General features: G+C 41.1%; 1 protein-coding gene across 3 annotated transcripts in view; it reads left to right on the top strand.

Moving 5' to 3' along the window:
* Positions 1-8,306: 8,306 nt before the first annotated feature.
* Otud7b (OTU deubiquitinase 7B) overlaps positions 8,307-20,057 on the top strand; it is a 60,581-nt gene continuing 48,830 nt past the window's right edge. For 2 of the 3 annotated variants that reach the window (XM_008843731.3, XM_029568599.1), the window contains exon 1: positions 8,307-8,621. The gene's annotated coding sequence lies outside the window, so the exon portion shown is untranslated. Of the gene's footprint in view, positions 8,622-13,193; positions 13,249-20,057 lie in introns of all 3 variants that reach the window. The other variant, XM_017800792.2, reaches the window with a different exon arrangement.

The following is a 20,057-nucleotide window of genomic DNA, read 5'->3' as shown; positions in this document are numbered from 1 at the left end:
TCTCCCAGTCTCTCCAGGGATTCTGTAAGTGCAGATGAGCCTTTTGCTTTCTCTGGCTACTCACTAGTTTAATGGATGGATTATTTTACTGCTGCTAATGTACTATTGCATTAAAATGTGAAACTGCCTGATTTTCACCTCTCACAGAGGATATCTGTGTATAGATGTTATCATTGCTAAAGGTTGGAGGGTAATGATGAAGCCTCCTATTATCATTTTATTTGACCCCTTCTCCCCCTTTAAAGGTTCCTCGTCTTTCCATGGGGCTCCTATTTTAAAATTTGATTTTTTTTTTTTTTGAGACAGGGTCTTCCTGTAGCCCCAGCTAGCCTCAAACTCACTATGTAGACCAGGTTGGCCTTGATCTCACAGAGATCTGCCTGTTTCTGTCTCCCGAGTGCTGGGATTAAAGGGCTATACCACCATGCCTGGCTATATAATTTGATTTTATTTTTTTCAAAGCTGAGGACCGAACCCAGGGCCTATGCTCTATCACTGAGCTAAATCCCCAACCCCTATAATTTGATTTTTAAAAAGGATAGTCAGGGATTCTTTAATGTCTTGCTAAGTAATGGACCTTCCCTTTCAGTTCCATCTTGTGTGCTAGAAGAACCAGGAGAGGATTGCTGTAGCTGTAGTTTTTGTTTGTTTGGATTTTTTTTTAAAGCTACAATATGGTAGCCTAGGCTGGTCTCTAACTCCCAATCTTTCTGCTTCTGCATCCTGAATGTTGGGACTATAGGCAGGAGACACCATGCCTGGTGATTTTGGTTTTAAATAACAATACCTTCTTTTCCAGTTACATAATGATTCCAAAACAATCTATTAGCTCTCTGAATTCTTTCAGTCTTCTGGGATGGATAATGCCAACAACATTAATAATGATAAGAAAATTATTGTTATTATTGGCAGTAAATTTCCTTTCAAGGACAACTGAAGGCTTTTGAAAAGAGAAATGATATAATCAGATCAGAGTTCCCATCTGAGTAGATGGGAAAAGACCGTATCAGAGGCAAGAGACCCACTGTGGAATACTTTTTTTTTTTTTTTGGTCTCTTTTTTGAGGCAGGGTCTCCCTATAGCCCCTGCTGACCTGGAACTCACTATGTAGACCAGGCTGGCCTCAAACTCACAGAGATCCACCTGCCTCTGCCTCCCAAGTGCTGGGATTAAAGCCGTGTGCCACCATACCTGACAGTTATAATACTTTTATAGAACTAGACTGTGACAATGAGAATTGAGAGAAAGCAACTGATGCAGAGGTTCAGTACAGAGGTACTGACAACAGAGTCAGATCCTTAAAAGCTAATGCTAAGCTAAAGCAGGGACCCTAGTACCAACTCTGGGCAGTGTTGCCTAACTGTAGCATTGGTGCGCCCCATAGGAACAGGCCAGAGCAAACCCAGCTTACTGAGCTGTGTATCCCTTGGGATTAGTCTCTTGCTAAGTGTTAAGAGAGAGCTGCTTGGGGCACAAGAACATGCAATAAATACTGTTCATCAAAGAAAGATAGGAGGAGAAAGCTCAAGCTCAAATGGAACATCTCATTGGAAGCAGGAAATCAAGGACAATGCCCTGGGTGGGCAGCAAACGTTGCCCCTTCAGTTTCTTTCAGGAATGAGTATCTGTAGTCAAAGGATGCCTCGTCCTTGTACAATCTGCACCATCTGACATCTTATTTTTTCCCCTGGATTAGTTGAAAGACGTGTGTCAAATAGAAAAAGCTTTGGATTTCTAACTCCTGATTTTGCTCATGAAAGCTCCTTAAGGGCAGCGATTGCATCTTTGCATGCTATTTGTACATGGTAGACACTTGAAATACCAACAGATTTCATATATTGTATTAATTTCCATTTTATTGAGACGTTGATCATGAAAAGGGTCTAGGCAAAGAGGTAAGCAGTTGGGTGCTTGATTCAACATTATTTATTGGCAAGTAAAAGTGGAGCTGTCACCTGAGTGTGATCTGTGGCCCAGGGAGCAGTTAGCCCCTGTAAAAAGTGTTGTAGGATGGCCACCCCTGACTATCAGTTGGGACTTCCTAACAGTCCTCATTAATCAACTCAGTTTTCCTTCTTCTCTCCCCCCATATTCAGTATTTTCTTTTCAAATTGTCCTCAGTTCTTATCCTTTCCTCTGGGTGTTCTTAGAGCATACATCCATAGAACTCTGTGGTTACTGGTGATATTCCTTTAGTTTCTTCTGAGCTCAGAATTTTATTTCTACTTAAATTAGGAAGGTTACCTAAATAATGATCCTTTTCAAGTCCAGATTTTTTTGCTCCAGCTAAGAAACAACTTCCATTTACTTCTCTATGAGTTTTGGAAGGATCTACAAGTTCCTCCACAGAGCATTAGCAACATAGGAACAGCTGTGATGCTTCGCCCAAGAAGTAGAAACAATCTGAACCTAGAGCTGCGGTGTTGGCATCTGTCCGTCCGAATCACCAAATTACATTTCATGTTGTGTAGGCATCTGGATAATCGGAGTCCCAACATCCGAACTAAAACCTGGAGAACTTCGACTCCTAGAAGTTGACAACCGGTATGAGTAACAAGAAAAAATTCTCCATGCACAAGCCTTCAGTACAGCAATTTGGAAAGCAACAGTCAGATAACATATCACTGAGAAATTCTAGTATACTAGATATAGTCACCCTGCAGAGCTCACTGATGCAGGAAAATTAAACACATTTAAAATTTAGGAAAGCATTCTTGGTGTACAGTAGTTTAGTGTGAGCCATTAGTACCATTTTTTTTTTTTTTATAAAAAGGGGAGTTAATAAGGGGGCCCTGAAGCAACCACCCGAGTTTGATGCAGTCTCCTGTCTTCTGTCCTCCCCATTGTACTACATCAACCTCTAGAAGCTTGAATTTGGCTTGCTTCCAGGTGCTGACTTAGTCAGGGGGCAGCTTGACTTAGTCATTCCATTCCTGGGCCTCTCATTGTCTTGGCTAATATGTTGGCAGACTTAATTATTTGTTTCCTCCAAGCCTGGGGGCGTGTCACTTGTGAGGCAGATGTAAGCTGACCCACCTGGCTGGCATTCCAATCTGGTAAGGTAGCATTTATTCTCCTCACAGCCTAAGGAACTGGCTTCTCTTCTTTACCAACCCATTGGCCTCTTATGGCCTTAAAAGCCCATTCTTATATCCTCAGGGGATTTGTCAGGGCCAGAATTGGAACACCCAATCTTGCCAAGAGCCCTTTAGTTAATGTCCTAACCTGCTCACCCAGGGATTGCACTTGCAGTAATTGAGACCTGGTAAGTCTTACTTGCAACGAAGTACCTCCAATGAGTAGAGATGATCTTCTTAGGACTTCCCTAACAGCCAATCCTAGGAAGACTTTGGGAAATGCAGGAAGGTAATCTGGTATCACTCATTGTTAAGCTCTTCTTTTGGTGCATTTCTTATTCCTCTGCTTCTTAAAATAGACCCCCCCAAAAATTAATCAACAATAAACAAATACTTGTGAAAACGAATAATCCAAGGAAATTGTCAAATTCCAACTGGTAAAGACATTTGGGGTTTGGGACTTTGCACAAAAAGCCTTTTAAAGGGAATGATATAGTTTGTACCTTGAACTCTACCTAGAGAGAAAACTTCCAAGATAGAGGAGAAAGTTGAATAGTTACACAGTGGTAACTATTCAGAGGTCAGCTTAAGCTGTTTCTTACTGTCACTTTCCCCAGCTCCTTATTCAGTTACATCACAGTGATGGCACTAAATCATCATTGGTAGGTGGATATGCACCATGGAAATTGGAAAGTGCTTTTTCTTCCCAGAGAGCCAGTTGTTAATACTGACTAATATACCAAGGTGGTAAAGGAAGCAGAAGACAAAGATAGAGATGGCAAGTAACAGGCTATTCTGGAGTTAGACCTAGGCTCAGGTCAGGTTGTGTAGAATCTTATAATACAGACTAAGGAATTTTGTCTTTATTTATAGATATTGAGGAGCTAATGACATTTTAATAGTTGAAATATCTTTGGTTATAATAATAGAAAATTCAATTCAAATGACTTAATAAGTAAGATATATTAGCTCATATATAAAAACTTCAAGTAGGAACACTCCAATGTTGGTTAAATCAGTCATTTACCCAAATTCTTTAATTTTTTCTCTGCTATCTTTAGAATATCTGCTAGTCAATACAATAGTTCCAAATACAATATTCAACAGCAGGGAAAAATTATTCATTCTATCTCTTTGCAAGAACTAAGTTATTTTCCCAAAAAATACTTCCTTGCTTCTCACATTGGTCAGAATTCCATCACCTGCCTAAACAAAGCACTGGTGATTGTTATGGAATCCCATGATCCACCAGTGTTCCACCAGGATCTCTCCTACTCAGTCCCCACCCCCTCCACTGGAAGCTCTCCTTTGAAGCTCAGAGCCACACAGAGATGGATGGCTATTAATCAAGGCTCTATGAGCAAGGAGGAAAGAGATGGGCATCAGTTAAGTGACCAATATGTCTGCAATACTTTGGCAAAGAGGGAAGATCAATAGGTTATAATAGGAGGTATGATGCAGCATTGATGTGTAAGCAGACAGGAGGTCTGAGAACAGAGAGATACAATTACACTCTTCTTTTGGACAGGGTCTTGCTTTGCAGTTCAGGCTGGCCTTGAACTTGCAATTCTTCTGCCTCAGCCTCCTGAGTACTAGAATGTAGTCACATGCCACTATACTAGGCTTCTTTTACACATTTATAATGATAATCTAACAAAACAATGGTCCTCAACTGCCAATTGGCTACCAATTCAATTACTATTGAATGAATGATACCACAGGTCAAACAGTATACTAGTTATTATAATATACATATTAGAAGTGGTGAGGTTTACTTCATGGAGCTTTAGAATCTAATGGGTAAAGCAAATATCAGATGAGTCACTAATAAATATAATTTTTAAACTTGCTTAAGTTTTTATAAGGAATTCTGTATTATTTTTTTGAATCAAAAATAAATTCACCTAGAGCAATCTTAAATATACAATTTGACATACATGAGTAACAGCTACTTTTTAGCAAGATAAAAAACATTTCTATCACTTCAGAAAGTTCCCTTGCATCCCTTTCTATTCAATCTCTTCTTCTCCTTCAGTAGATAACCATGGCTGATATCTGTTGTCAAGATTTCTTTAGCTTGTTCTTGAATTTGAATTTCATTTAAATACCTTTTTTCCCCCTCAACAAATTATTTCTGCATGCATGTGAAATAAGCCCAGGGCCTTGTGCATCTCAGACAAGGGCTCTACAATTGAATTATACTACCAGTCTTCAAGAGATGATTTTGCGATTCATTCATATTATTGTGTTTAAAGGTGGCTTATTTCATTAAAAAAATTATATGATATGAATATAGGCATCAACTTTTTGTTGTGGTCATTTGGAATATTCCCATTTGGTGGTCATCATAAATGAAGTTATTGTGAGCTAAATATTCATGCATAAGTTTTTCACAGACATGTATTTTCATCTCTAGTATGTAAATATCTAAGAGTAGAATTTTTGGGTGATAGAGCAGGAATGTGTTTAACTTAGAAAAAGTCCTGGATTTTTTTTTTTTTTCTTTTTTTGGTCTTTTTTGAGACAGGGTCTCCCTATAGCCCCAGCTGGCCTGGAACTCACTATGTAGACTGGGCTGGCCTTGAACTCACAGAGATCCGCCTGCCTCTGCCTTCCCAGTACTGGGATTAGAGGCGTGCGCCACTACGCCTGGCTATAGTCCTTGGTATTTTTAAAAAATATATAGATTTATGGTCTTTAGTCCTAAGGATTCTGAGTTAGTCTAACATTCCTAAGCGTGTACAACGCATAGTTGTTAAAACTCCTTAGAACCACTGGTCTAACTTATAGTAGTGCTGGTAGAAAGGAAGTTATTTTGGTTTGGTTTTCTTTCCACCACAAAAGCATATAAAAGCAAATAATTTCTCCTTTTTCTTCCTGGTGAGCTGCAAAATAGCTTTCTCTGAAATTTTCCCTGCACTATATCCATCGGCCCTATGTTCAGTCTCCCTTTAAGGAGATTTGGTGAAATGCAAGCTTTTAGCTCAGGGAGCTTCTTGAACCTTAGAATCACTAGAATGAGCAAACAAAAACAGGTTATGAGAATGGAAAGGAACACTGAACTGAACAGATGAGGGTGTGTGGCCTTATGTACATGGGTAGGGTTTTCTTTGATGCCTTTCCATCCTTTCCTTACTATTCTGCCAAGCAGCAAAAAAAAAAAAAAAAGTTAATCAGCTGTGTTCAAGCTGCTGTGGCTGTTTCTATCAGACTGTCTTGCTTCTGAGGATCTAACATAGTGACAGTGACAGCACATCGAGAGAGAAGTTCCTAGTTCCTAGTTTATGGGCAGAGAAACTAACACAGGAATGGAAAGGGAGTCACTTCATGGATTAGGGGCTGGCTGAGCTGGGATGAGAACCCAGGTGGCCTGGCTTCCAGCCCAGCAGCCCACATTGCTACCCACACAGCCTGAGCTGACCAAAGACAAGCTGCCCATTGAGCAATTGCACAAACAACAATGGCTGATGGATGGTCAGAGTAAGAAACAGGCACAAAACAACTGCAACCCCATCACTTCCTGGTCCCTAAATTTCCAGGCAGGCCTATGATGTGTGGTCACTCAAATGGTTTTGACCAGCAACTTGGCTCAGCTTTTGAATCTTGAAACTTTTTGCAATCACTGCCAAAAGAAAAAGTCTGCCTTATTCTGAGAATGAAGAGTGACTTTGAACTCCATACCTGGTCCTAAAGAGTCTGTGAGAGTGTGTTAGGCATAGACAGGCATAATTAATAGATGAACATAACTTGGACCCGGAGGCCTTGGTGAAAACGGCTTTCAGTTTTTGAGGCTCCTCACTTACAGTTCTGCCCTCCTGCCTCAGACTTATGGGCCTGATCCATGGAGTTCAAATAGAATCAACATAAGTTACCAAATATCATTCTAGTCTCAAGTTTGCCACTAAACAGTGGCCAATATTTGTAGTATTTGAATCTTTGAAGCTTTGACCAAAGGGCTCTGTTAACTCCCATCTGTAAGTTCTGAGGTGTCCTACAAAAGGAACTCTGACCTGCTTAGCTATGCCTATATGGCCCTAGGCTGCCCTAAACCTTCAACTCTAAGGATATCCCCTAAGAGATACAGCTGTCTAAGAAGTTTCCTGTTTCGGGTGTCAGTTTCCTTTTTAATTGGATAATTCTATACTCCTCCCCACCCCCTTTAGAAACTGAGAGCTTCAGAAAACAGTGAGGAAAATCAAGTCGATTATAATTGTTTTTACATAGGCCTAGTGAACGTAATTTTGATCAAAAACACTAATTTGAATATGCAGACTGGGCATCACAATGTTAGGGATTTGAATTAAAATTTAGAATTCTTTTGGTTAGATGACAGCAGAGGCTGGCTCCATTTTGTTCATAATAAAGTGGCTCTTCTTAAATAGTCCATCTTCTTTAACAAATAGAGAAGGTCTAAGTATCTGGGATGGCTTATTTGCCTTCCAGCCAAAGCTCACTGTGACCCACAGGACACATGTGTGAGTTCTGCCTTATATAAAATAGTCTCATGTATTTTGATATTAAGCACTGATGCCCGAGATTTATATCTTGTTAATTTTTGTATTCCCAGTATTACTGAACAGAGCCCTGCACATAGCAGGGAGGGACTCAGTAACTATTTGAGTTAAATTATGCTGTAATGTTGTAAAAGGCATTAACAAGAGTGCTAAATAACTTTTGTTAACTATGTCAACAGACTAAGGTAGAGTGCTGTAGAGTCATTGTTATGCAAGTAACTATTAAGTGTGCAAAGACACGGGGTTGCTCAGTTAAGAGTTAAGGAACACGAGCGCATAACTGGGTGAAAACTGGTTTGTAGGAAGCCTTGTTAATTTTCCCCTTGGCGATCCAGAAAGATTTCGTGGAGTAACCGGAATTTCAGTCTTCTGATTCTCAAGTATTTTCATCCTTCTCACCTTTACAGTACTACTCCCGTTTCTGTTTCTTCCCAAACGGCGGGAGCCAACCGGTTCGACCCCAAAATCTTAAGCGTCCACCCTGAGCCCCCCAGCCTGGGTTCAAGAACGCTTCGGCCCAGGGGCTTCAGGGGCGGGAGCTAGGAACGCACCGGGTCACGCGCGCGGCAAGCGCCACACTGGCCGCTGCCCCGGAGCCGTGCTGAGGGCGGGGCGCTGCGGGGCTGTAGCGGGGCGGGGCTGGGCGGGGCCGACGGGGCCGGCCTGGGAGGCCTGGGGGCTGCTAGGGTGTCACCACCAACCGGCTCCGGCCGGAAACTGGTGCTTGTTTCCGGCCGGACGCCAGAAAGCCACCGATCCTGAGCCAGCCGCCGGAGTCAGAGCGGCGACCCGGCGTAGAGCAGGCGAAAAGCCACTGGGGAGAGGCCAACCCCGACCAGTCCCGCCTGGCTCCAGCTCCAGATCCTGTTGGGAGCAGCAGCCGCGGTCGCAGTGTCCGCCTCCGCCTCCGCCTCCATTGTCGTCGGGGGAGGGGCCGCTCGGACCCCGGGGTCACTGCCGAGGAATGAGGAGAGGCAGCCGGGCCCCGCGCTCCGCCCCGGCCTAGGGCCTTGCCCCGAAAGTCGCGAGGGTAACGGAGCCCCCAGCCCTGACACCCTCCCCGTCTGCCCCCGCCTCTCCCGCCTCTCCAGAGTCCCAAACTCTCGCCTCTGAGCTCCACTACTCCTGCTTTCTGATTAGACTTCACCTGAAGCCATCTCCCCTCAGCACCCGCTCCCCGCCCGGGTGCTCCTTGCTTGGTCCCCACCATCCCCCTTGACTCCTGCCTTTCACCTGCGTCCCGCGCTCCCAGCCCTGCTCGGCAGTTCCTGGTCTCTCTGAGATGTGCTGGGCAGTTTGGAAGTCCCCTTTGCCCCCTAGACTTTTGGGGAGGTGTGGAGGAGGTTTAGGGTGGTCAAAATGCAGCTACTACCCTCTCTCATAGTAGGATAAAGTTCTTTTAAAGTCATTATAAAAGTAAAATGAAAAGTTTGTGCTCCTTATAGTCAAAGCTGAGGTGCTCCAGTAATGGAGGAAGGGAGCGAAGTAAGTGTGTGTGTGTGTGTGTGTGTGTGTGTGTGTGTGTAGGTGTGTAGGTGTGTAGGTGTGTAGAGATTCGGGGGCAGGCTTTAGAAAAAGAAAAGTTGCTATGAGCCGATGGAAACTTTAGAAGCTGCTGATGAGCAAGCCGGGGGCTGCGTGATCTCACTCTTCTCATAATTACTAGGTTAACGGTGTGGCTCCGGTCGAGATGGAATGGGATTTGTTTACTGGGCCGGCGTATTTTTAGCTTGTCGGCTCACAAGGACCAGCTCGGAGTTTGCCTCTCTTTTCTCGTGGTAGTGCGTGTATCTAACCAAGGTGTCTGCCTCTGGGCACGATACACATGTAAAAATTGAGACGTTGAATGAAGCTGGTGACATTTTGTGTAAAAGGTTATCCCCCAAACTTCTTAGGGAATTTTCATGAATGCAGAGCCAAGAATGAACTTGACTTTGACTTTTATTTTCCTTATCTTTTTGTGAGTACTACAGAAAATGTTTTATTTAGTAAACCAGAAGACGGTAGTTTTTTAGCCTTTGGCTTTTCCTACTACATATTTAGGAGGGTTTTGAAGAGGCTGGATCCTTTCGTCCTTCAAAACCTGTTAAAAAGGTGTAGAGAGAAACGGTGGTGCCAAGACTGGTCCAAGAGTGTAGCTAATCTCTTTCATTTTCTATATTGCATAACTTTAAAAAACATGAAGAAAATTCCTTTCTTAGTAAATGAGATTCCACTTCTGAAGGGGTGGAGAAATCTGCAGGGACTTGGGCTGAGTGGCCAGGGAGAATCAGACTTGTAGTTCAGTGTTTACTGTGCATAATTTACAAATGAATTCGTTCTAGGTGAACAATGAAGAATTATCTTCTTTGCCCTCATTGTTTTCAAGTTGGTCTTTGAACAGTTAGTAACCTGCTGTGTTAGTCTGTTGATGTTTGTAGACTGAATGGAACTGTAAAATAATGAAATTGATGTTCCTTTTGCACAGTGCTGAATAGTAGTCTGTTCTAATTTTCACTAGTGAATTGGCATGCTTCAGAGCACCTTCCCAACAAACTAGCCGGTTTCTATGTACATAGAAATTGCAAATGAATATAAATAGTAGCTCATGCTAGGATAATTGAGAAGGTAAATATGCTGAAAACATGTATTCCAAAAACCAAAACAGATTTTTTTCAATTTTCCCTATCATTTCGGATTATCAGCACCTTTCTGTCAATTATCTATTAACATGAATAATTTAGAATTGAAAAGATATCTGCTTTGGATGTTACACATTCAAGCAGGAAATAAAGGTGGAAGGTAGTTTCCAAACTATTACCAATTTTTTGGGGGGTGGGAGATCTGATTTGGCTCATCCTTTTCATTTAGTACCAATGACTCCATGAAGGAGAAAAAAAAAGTAAAATTTTACCAAAGAAAGGCCAGTTGAACCAGGCATGGTGGCGCACGCCTTTAATCCCAGCACTCAGGAGGCAGAGGCAGGTGGATCTCTGTGAGTTCAAGGCCAGCCTGGTCTACGTAGTGAGTTCCAGGACAGCTGGGGCTACAGGGAGACCCTGTCTCAAAAAACAAACAAACAAACAAACAAACAAACAAAAAAAACAACCAAAGAAAAGGCTGTCTGATGACTTGTATAAAGCAGGATGACCATTAATGAATAATTATTAGTTGTACTTTTGGTAAGTTATGTTACTAACTTGGAAATGTTCTTCAAATAATTGCTTTATCTCTCTTTCCCTCCCTCTTCTCCTTTGACCTGTTAGTGAAAAAATAATTTGGAGTCTAAAATCAGATTTTTTTTTTTTTTCGGTCTTTTTGAGACAGGGTCTCCCTATAGCCTCATCTGGCCTGGACCTTACTATGTAGACCAGGTTGGCTTTGAACTCACAGAGATCCACCTGCCTCTGCATCCTCCCAAGTGCTGGGACTGAATGCCTGGCTAAAGTCAGAGTTTTAAAAAATCACATATGTCCTCTCAGAGTCTTGACTGTTAATAGTTGTTTTAGTCTAGGGAGTCGGTTGGTGCCAATAGGAGTAATGATATCTCTATTTAATTTCCTTTTGTTGAGCTGTACATATTCACTGGGTGGAGATTGAAGAGTTTGAGTTTGAATAGACCTAGAATATAGAACAAAGCAGCCCATTAGACCACCATTATTCTCAGTTCTGAGAACTTTTTTTTTTTAAATAAATTTGAGATCCATTGTATATAGCCAAGCGAATTATGATAGAATAATTTGGTATTAAAAATGAGTGCTTGTGCATGCCTTTAATCCCAGCACTTGGGAGGGGCAAGCAGGGGGATCTCTGAGTTTGAGGCCAGCCTGATCTACATAGTAGGTTCCTGGACAGCTAAAGCTACAGGGAGACCCGCTCTCAAAAAGACCAAAATATAAAAATAAAAAAAATAAAAATGATTGTTCACAGTGTTGGGGGTTATTCACTGTGTTATGTACTGTTTGTTAAAGCTTTGGTGCTCCCAAATGTCTCAAGTGGCAGAAGCCATTAGAGAGAGAGAGAGAGAGAGAGAGAGAGAGAGAGAGAGAGAGAGAGTATGTCTAAGAGAGTGCCCCTCTTCCTACCCCAAACATTTATCCCATCAAGGGGAAAATTCTCAAACAGTGCTTGGAAATATGATCTCAGCAATACCTTTCCTATGGAACTTAAGAACTGTGAAATGGCAGACTGAAATCTTAGTAGCTCCTGATAAATTCAGATACTTATAATTTTGTGCAGGGCAGTTTCATCATGAATTCCTGAATACAGTTGACTTTTTAATGTGACAGAAGAGAGGACTTATTTAAAAAAAAAAAAAAAAAAAAAAAAAAACGGGGTTCTGGGGGCTTTCCCAGCACTTGGGAGGCAGAGGTAGGCAGATCTCTGTGAGTTCGAGGTCACCCTGGTCTACATAGTGAGTCTCAAGACAGCTAGGGCTACAGGGAGACCCTGTCTCAAAAAGACAAAAAAAAAAATCCTTCCTGAATAATGATTGAGCACTCCTATGGATAAAGCAACCTCCAAGCTCTAGTGGTAGTCTTTGGGGAGAAACAAAAGATAGGAAACAGGTGTCTTTTCCAATGGAGTTGGGGATGAGAGGGTGGAGGGGTGGGTGATACTTGGGACGTGGAACAGGGCATAGGAGGACACTGGCATATAAATGGGGAGAAGCTTTAGCACTTAGACACATATAGGAAACTGTCTAAACAAAACCAAGTTTACTGTGCTACCAGTGGAGTATGTGTGGGCTGAGAAAACTTGAAGTAACTGGGAATTAGTGAGGTTCAACTTAGGGATGTTTCTCAATCAGTAACTTTTGAAATGGACTCTGGAGACTATGGATTAGTCATACAGAAATAATGGCCGATGATAATTAGATGGACCTTGGTTCATTTTACTATGTGACCTTGGACAGATTACTTCTCTGTCATTGCCTATAAAATAAGTATGCATATTCAAGTAAATGAAAAATGTTTTCTGTGTTAGGAATAAAAGAAAATGATTTCCCGGGAGGTAGAATGGGAATGTAGCTCAGGTTCTCCTAGCACTGCATACACTGGGAGTGGGGATGCATATGTGTAATCCCGGCATTTGGGTGGTTTTAAGGTCAGTGTCATCCTATACAGTGAGTTCAAAGCCAGCCTGGGATTTGTGAAACCTGGACTCAAAAATAAAACAAAACTCGCCCAAATCAAACCCAAAGCCAAAAAACAAAAGCAAAAGGATTTTCCAAATAAAGCATAAAATGTACAGTGTACAGTGATGGTAGTATGAATGGCTAAGTTGTATGTGAGAGTGACTGGAGAGAATGTGGGTTGGTCAAGAAATGGGTAGCAAGAGGGTGGAGGGGACTCAGAAGCCAGACTGTTGGATGTTGATAGGAGGGTCAATAGAGTCATTGTAGGGCCTTAAACAAAGGATGGATTTAATGAGAAGCATTGAACCCTTTGGTTCAGGAACTCGGGGACAAGGAGGCAGGCAGGAACCAGTACATTGTGACTCTGCTGCTTTTCTGTACCATCCTGGCCTGAGGAGAAATAGCCAATAGATGTAAAATTCCTTATAGAAGTTTTTGTATTTTCATACCTTGCTGTCCTGAGCTCTGCTTGTCCCTTTTTCATAGTGCACCAACCTGTGGAGAAATTGCAAGACTATGACAGTGTTCTCAAAAGCTTGGGGTAAGAATGACATGTTTCAAGGACATTTAATTGTTAATAGCCTTGCAAAGGTAGAGAGTACTGGTATAAGAATTTAGTACTTGATGAAATTTCTTACATTAAAACTGCATTGTTTTTTTAAGCCAGATTCATTACTTGGGGGATTATACTGATGTTGAATTTATATTTCTAAGCTATATTACTTGGTAGTGAGGAGAATTCATTAACAACAAAGTACAGTTAATATTGGTTTAAATGTTTGGCCTCATAAATCCACAGGATGTATAGTCCATTTGTGGGTAATTAAAACTAGACTATACTGAGTGTCTTAATGTGAGCTAATTTGGAATCTGTAGGTTGAGTGTGGCCACCTAGGAGTCTTCACTCACAGTATTAGGGGACTCTCATTATCTTATGTTGCATTGTTGAAGATTAAGCTGGCTTCCTCAAAGGTCTTGGGCAGTGAAGAGGCTTCTCCAGATATCAGCTTAACTGAGAATCTATCAAATTTTTCCTCCAGAAAAAAAAGAAAATATGGCAATTTTTTTTTAAAAAAAAAGGGAATGAGAAGTATCTACATGTAAACAGTAAACAAAAGCACACAGCTAGCTGTTGTTTCTAAGGACTTTCTAATTCTTTGTCCCTGGCCCCCCCCACCTCCTTGTAGTCATTACAAAACTATGTGTTTGTGATGTCATGAGTACAGGTTGTCTTACCTCTTAAGTCAGGTGATTATATTTCTGATCTGGAAACCAGAGATGGAAAAGACAGGAATTTTATCTTATACAGCTAGACTGAAATTATTTTCAACTGCATTTTTTAGTATTATGTCTTATCCCTTTATTTTCCTTTAAGAAACACTTTGGGGTAAGAGGAATTATTTTGTTGTTGTTGTTCAGTATGCTAATTGCTATGATGGAGAAGGGGGGGAAATGACTTTGTGTCCTTGAAGAATTGACAGTTCAATTGCACAAAAGAGGAACAGGTAGGAATAAATACCTACTGAGCCTCTACTTATATGCCAGACAAAATTTTTAAATGTGAAAGTATATTGTTAATTGGGTAGTACAGGCTTCATACTATAGATATTCTGGGAGAAGAGTACTCATGTAATTATGAAAGATACCACAGATGAATTACCGAATTTCAGATGTTAAAAAATAAAAGTGTGTTAGGAGAGCCAGGTGTAGCAATCCAAAGTCCTAGCACTTCAGAGGCTGAAGATCAAGGATTGTGAGTTTCAGGTCAACCTGAGTAACACAGCAAAATCTTGTCTTATATGAAAAAAAAGTAGGTACTAAGAATAAAAAAAATAACAAGAAATCATTTCATTTTGGAGCTGAAAGGGACCAAACAAACCCTGGAAACAGGACTGTACTGGAGATGTTCTTGGGATACTGATTAGATTGCCCTGAATAGTGGTGAAATGAAGGTTGATAGGTGTTTGGGGTGTTTATGGGGTTGGGGGTGTCTTTAAAAGCCAGGCTGATAAGTTTATGTGTTAAAAGATAGAAAATAGGGAACCCATGAAGATTTTTGTTTTTTGAGTCAGGGTCCCCCTGTAGCCCCAGCTGGCCTGGAACTTGCTGTGTAGACCAGGCTGGCCTCAATCTCACAAATATCCACCTGCCTCTGCCTCCTGAGTGCCAGGATTAAAAACGAACCATGCCACACCTGGCAACCATGAAGATTTTTTATTAGAATAACAATATGATGAGACTAAGAGAGAAGTTGGCTTATTGGTTCCAGAGAAGAGTGGTTCATACCTGGAGCCTGTGAAGTGAAAAGGCCTGAGAAAGAGTGTGAAGGGTAAAGAGCAAAGATGAGATTGTGAAGGAAAAGTGAAAACTAGTGAGGACTGGATGTAGCAAAGGATGATGAGCCAGTTATGACTGATATTAAGCCCTGGTTATCTGTGACATTGACTGAGATAAAGACATGAAGAGTTCCTTTTTATTTTTTTTTTTTAAGGAAAACATGAGTTCAATTTGGGGTGTATTGGATTTCAAGTGACAAATGTCCAAATGAAAACTGTTTTGCAGTCTTGGTTGCCAGAGTTATGAGCCTAAAACTGTGATAGACACAGTGATTAACAAGTTCGTCATCATAGATGCAATAGCTGTTGTTCTATGAGGACTGGAGTTCAGAAAAAGCACAATGGTAAAGATACTCAATAAGCTTGAGCATTAGTATTCCTCCCTCCAAGGCCATATGTGTTTGTTCTTTTTCATTTCCTGTGTACCTGGTTCTATTTTCTGTTCTTCTGCCCCACCCAGTTGGATGTCTACTATCTTACAAACACTGTTCCAGGCACTAGAGAGGTGGAAATGGGTCAGACAAAGCCTCTACACAAGGAGTATAAAGGTCTAGTGGAGGGAGACAGGTGAATAAGTACATAGATGGTGCAAAGAGTGATAGAAACTGCAAGAGAGGGAGAGAGGAGGCTCACGGGTCAGTTCTGCCTTGGGCATGTAACCATTGGAAAGAGCCTCCCAAAGGTGATGACATTTGCCCCTGAATCTTGAAAGGAGCTGAGCATATAACCTATAGAAGACTGAGAGTAGCATACTTCAGGGCAAGAACTCTACCTCCTATACTTAAGGCCAAGAACACAACTTCAATAAAAAGCCTAAAGGAGTGAAACATCAAGACTCTTTCATGTCATGTCTAAGAAATTATGACTGGCAAGCAGAGTTGAGCAAAGCCGGATCATGTAGAGCTTTATCTGTTTTATTTGATCATCAATCATTGATCCATCTGTTCATCCATCCATTTAATTTAATTGAAATAGGGTCTTGCATAGTTACACAGGCTAGCCTGGAACTCACTACATCACCTAGGCTGACCTTGAACTCACAGCAGTCCTCCTGTCAGCCTTGTCAATGTTGAGACTACCTACAGGTCTAAGCCATCTTACCCAGCTTATTTTTATTTTGTGGTACTGGGGATTGAACTCAGGGCCACTGTATGCTAGGCAAGTGCTGTACCACTGGAGTACTTTATCTGGTAGTGCAGTAAATGATGAGGTAATAAGGATTATAAACATCTGGTAATAAAATAAGTTTCACGTGCAAGAAAGATTATGACAGTGGTGTGTAGGGTGTATTGAAGAAAAGGGCTTTTGAGTAATTTTTTTGCTTATATAGCACATTTATTGACTGTGATCATGTTTTTGGAATGAAAGAATTGGAGGATTATGATGCTTTCTTCATTTTCAAATGGAGTACCTGAGGATTTAATCAGGATTACAGAAGTAGTTTGGTGATAACTTGCTCTAGAATTCAGTCTTCAGTGCAGGCGATTAATAAATGTGAGGTTGCCAAATTGTTCTCTCTCATGTCCCTTTTCAGTGTTTGTTTCATTCTCTCATCTTGGATTGTGCTTGGAGACAGAGGGATTTACTATCCCATGCAGAGGTTCTTTTTTACTAATCTAAAGTGAATAATGGTATTTCCCAAGGTTTGACTGAGAAATTCTGCCTGGAGAGTACCACTGAGGAGGAGGGACTTTGACCTTGTGCAGTTAGGTTCCTAGGAGTGAGATGACTAGAATGTTAGGAGTCATCAGCTGTAGTGGCTTGGATGTAAAGTCAAGATTATATTTCGTATATAGGTCTATTTTTCTCTCCCACTAAATTCAAGTTGTTGTCTTTTAAACTTGGTTTTAAGTTATGTCAGCAAAACTTTTGTTGTTAGAAATCATCTATGGCTGAGTGTAGTAGTCTATTCCTGTAATCCCAGCACTTGAGAGGCTAAGGCAGGAAGATGGCAAGTTTGAGGCTAGCCTGTGCTACAGTAGTGAGCCTCTCTCTCTCTCTCTCTCTCTCTCTCTCTCTCTCTCTCTCTCACACACACACGCACACACACACACACGCACACACACACTCACTCATATCCTACCTGGGCTTGGTGGCTCACCCCTACAACCCCAGCACTTGATAGGCTGAGGCAGAAGGATTGCCATGAGTTTGAGGCCCACCTATGCTACATAGTATCAGTCAGTCTGATTGCAGAGTGAGATCCTATCTCGAAAAAACAACATAAAACAAAGGAAAGAAACAGGCTATGATAAATCCTGCACCAACAGACTTACACTCAGCTTCTAAATCATATATATCCCCCTCCCTCACGGGTGTTTTAATTTCATCAGATTTTTGTGGAGGGAAATGTCATTTTAAAGTTGGAAATTTGTGCTTTAATTTTTTTTTTTTGCTGGAAAACAGGATAAGGTTGAGTACATTTTAAGTTTCCAATTCCCCTGGGGAATTTAAGCGCTGCGTAGAAGATGTCTGCTGATGGCCTTCTCAAATCTTGACTGAACTGTGATTTCCTTCTCTTTTTCTGAGCTTTGTCAACATCTTCCCCAGAGAAGGGCTTTGGTTTGGAAGCTGTCCACTTTAGCTGAACGGCCAATTTGTAATTCTTTCTCAAGTGGGCAAGGGTACATTTTGTTTTTGTTTGTGAGTGTTTGGGGGAGGGGAGAGAGGAGGTACCGAAGAGCTACTCACAGTGAGCTCTTGTCTGGGTTCCTTTGTAGCTGGAAGTCTCCTTGGCTTTGTTTGGGGGTGGGGGGCGATGACTTTGTTCCACGGCATGTAAGTTATGTGGAAAGGTGGTTCTCACTCCCTTCAGTTATCTGATTTGGGATGGCAATAAAAACTTCCTTCTTGTCCAATGCCCCCACTCCACCCTGTTCTAGGCACTTCTTTTTGTGTGCATACTTTGTGAAATATGTGAGACTCTTCAGTCTAAAATGAAACCAGGCCAAGTGTTCTCTTAAAAGTCTAGGAGAACGGTCTTGCTTCTGAATATTTTTGTGTTAACAGCTCCTAATTTTGTTTCCCTCTTGTGTTGGACATCAACCCCAGGGCTACCTTTGGAGTGCTAAGTAGTTGTACCACTGAACTATCTCCACAGTCGTGATTTGTCTAATTTCCCAACTGCCTGGACCTTTCCTTTCAATTTTACCTGATGAGCTATTTGGAAAAAACTGTAACAGGCAATTTAGGGGAAAAACTGTAACAGGCAATTTTGAGCCCACAACCCCAATTTAAGGAATTTTAATATTCTGTCATGTTTGTTTTAGATGTCTCACTCTCTTTAAAATATAAGATTTATAGATGTAGCTAAAGTCCCGTCCTCCATCGTTTCCCTTTTCCTTTTTCTCAAGAAGAGACAATTGGCCTGATCATTACATTTTATATTTCGTATTTTTTTCTACATATTTGTAAACAACATGTGGTTTTATTTTTAAATCATATAAATAGAATCTTACTAACCTCTCCATTTACAACTTAGTCAAAATTGCTTTTTCAGATCTAGTTTATACATAATCTTTAATCTTATGTCCTCTTTCTACTGTTAAAAAATATTCCTACTTATTCTTTAAGTTCTAGTATTTTGTCTTCTGTGAAATCTTTTTTGATTTTTTTTTTCTCCAGCAGGATATGATCTTTCCCACTGCTGAATTCTATTATTTTATTGGTACTTGTTATGTGGTATTTATATTCTTGCATTTTGGTGTATTTGTGCCATTGGTCTGCCTCTTAGCTTACTGTAAGCTCCTTAAAAACAGATAAGTAAGGGCTGAGAGAGATGGATCAGCAGTTAAGGGCACTGGCTGCTCTTGCAGAGGACCTAGGTTTGAGTCCCAGCACTCACATGGCAGCTAACTACTGTCTTTAACTCCAGTTCCAGGGGATCCAATGCTCTCTTCTGGTCTCTGTACGACATGGATGCACTTACATATATGCAGGGAAGACATTCATACACATAAAATAAAAAATAAATTAAAAAAAAAAAAACCAGATGATCTCAAGCCAGGTGTGGTGGTGCATGCCCTTAACCCCAGCACTTGGGAGGCAGAGGCTGGCGGATCTCTGTGAGTTCAAGGCCAACCTGGTCTACATAGTGAGTTCCAGGACAGCTGGGGCTACAGGAAGACCCTGTCTCAAAAAGACCAAAAACAAAAACAAAAACAAAAACAGATAATCTCTTAGCTTGTATTCCTTGTGGGTCTTGCTACAGTAATTAATACTCAGTAGGCATTTAGTACCAGTTAGTCAATATTAGTGATTAAATGGTTAGATTAATAAATAAAAAAATAAAGAGTGCCTATGTCAACTATTATTTTAATTTTAAATATTAGGGTGGTCCCATAAAAATAAAGCTTATAAAGAAACATGCAATAAAAGGTATATTAAAAAATATATAAGTGCATTCAAGACTAATTTCCTGTAGAGGATGAAAGCAAACATTCCCTGGAAGATGAAACGGGAATCGATAGGTGATATTATCCTAATGGGGAAACTCTTGGGAATTGATCCTGGTGGCTTTTGATCCTGGTGGCTTTTGATCCTGGTATGCTCCCGAGGCCAGACTCATTTCACTAGCTATCAAGTTCTGCTTTTGTCGTCAAGGTCTTGACACCCTCACTGGAGATAGGTATTTCAAAAGAAAGGAAAAAAAGGTAACCTGTTTGTTCATTTACTAAACATTGCTGAAAACCAGGGTTCTCTTGACCCCTTGAGATATTTGTAGATACATTTATATGTGCACCTTTAACCATACCCCCCCAACACTTTTTTTTTCCTTCCTTTTTTGAGATAGGGTCTCCTTATGTCATTCACAGTGGCCTGGAATTTACAGTCCACCTGCTTCAGCAGGATTGCCACACCTGACCACACTTGATTTTCTTTTTAATTGAGGAGGCCAGGCTGTTTCCAAGTTGTAGAAGCATGTTTTAAAATTGCAGTATAGAGTCCCAGCGTGGTAACACACGCCTTTAATCCCAGCACTCTGGAGGCAGAGGCAAGTGGATCTCTGTGAGTT

Source organism: Nannospalax galili, unplaced genomic scaffold (assembly GCF_000622305.1).
Source record: "Nannospalax galili isolate Female #2095 unplaced genomic scaffold, S.galili_v1.0 scaffold22, whole genome shotgun sequence".
NCBI classification, from domain to species: domain Eukaryota; kingdom Metazoa; phylum Chordata; class Mammalia; order Rodentia; family Spalacidae; genus Nannospalax; species Nannospalax galili.
This window is presented reverse-complemented; position numbering and strand designations above follow the sequence as displayed.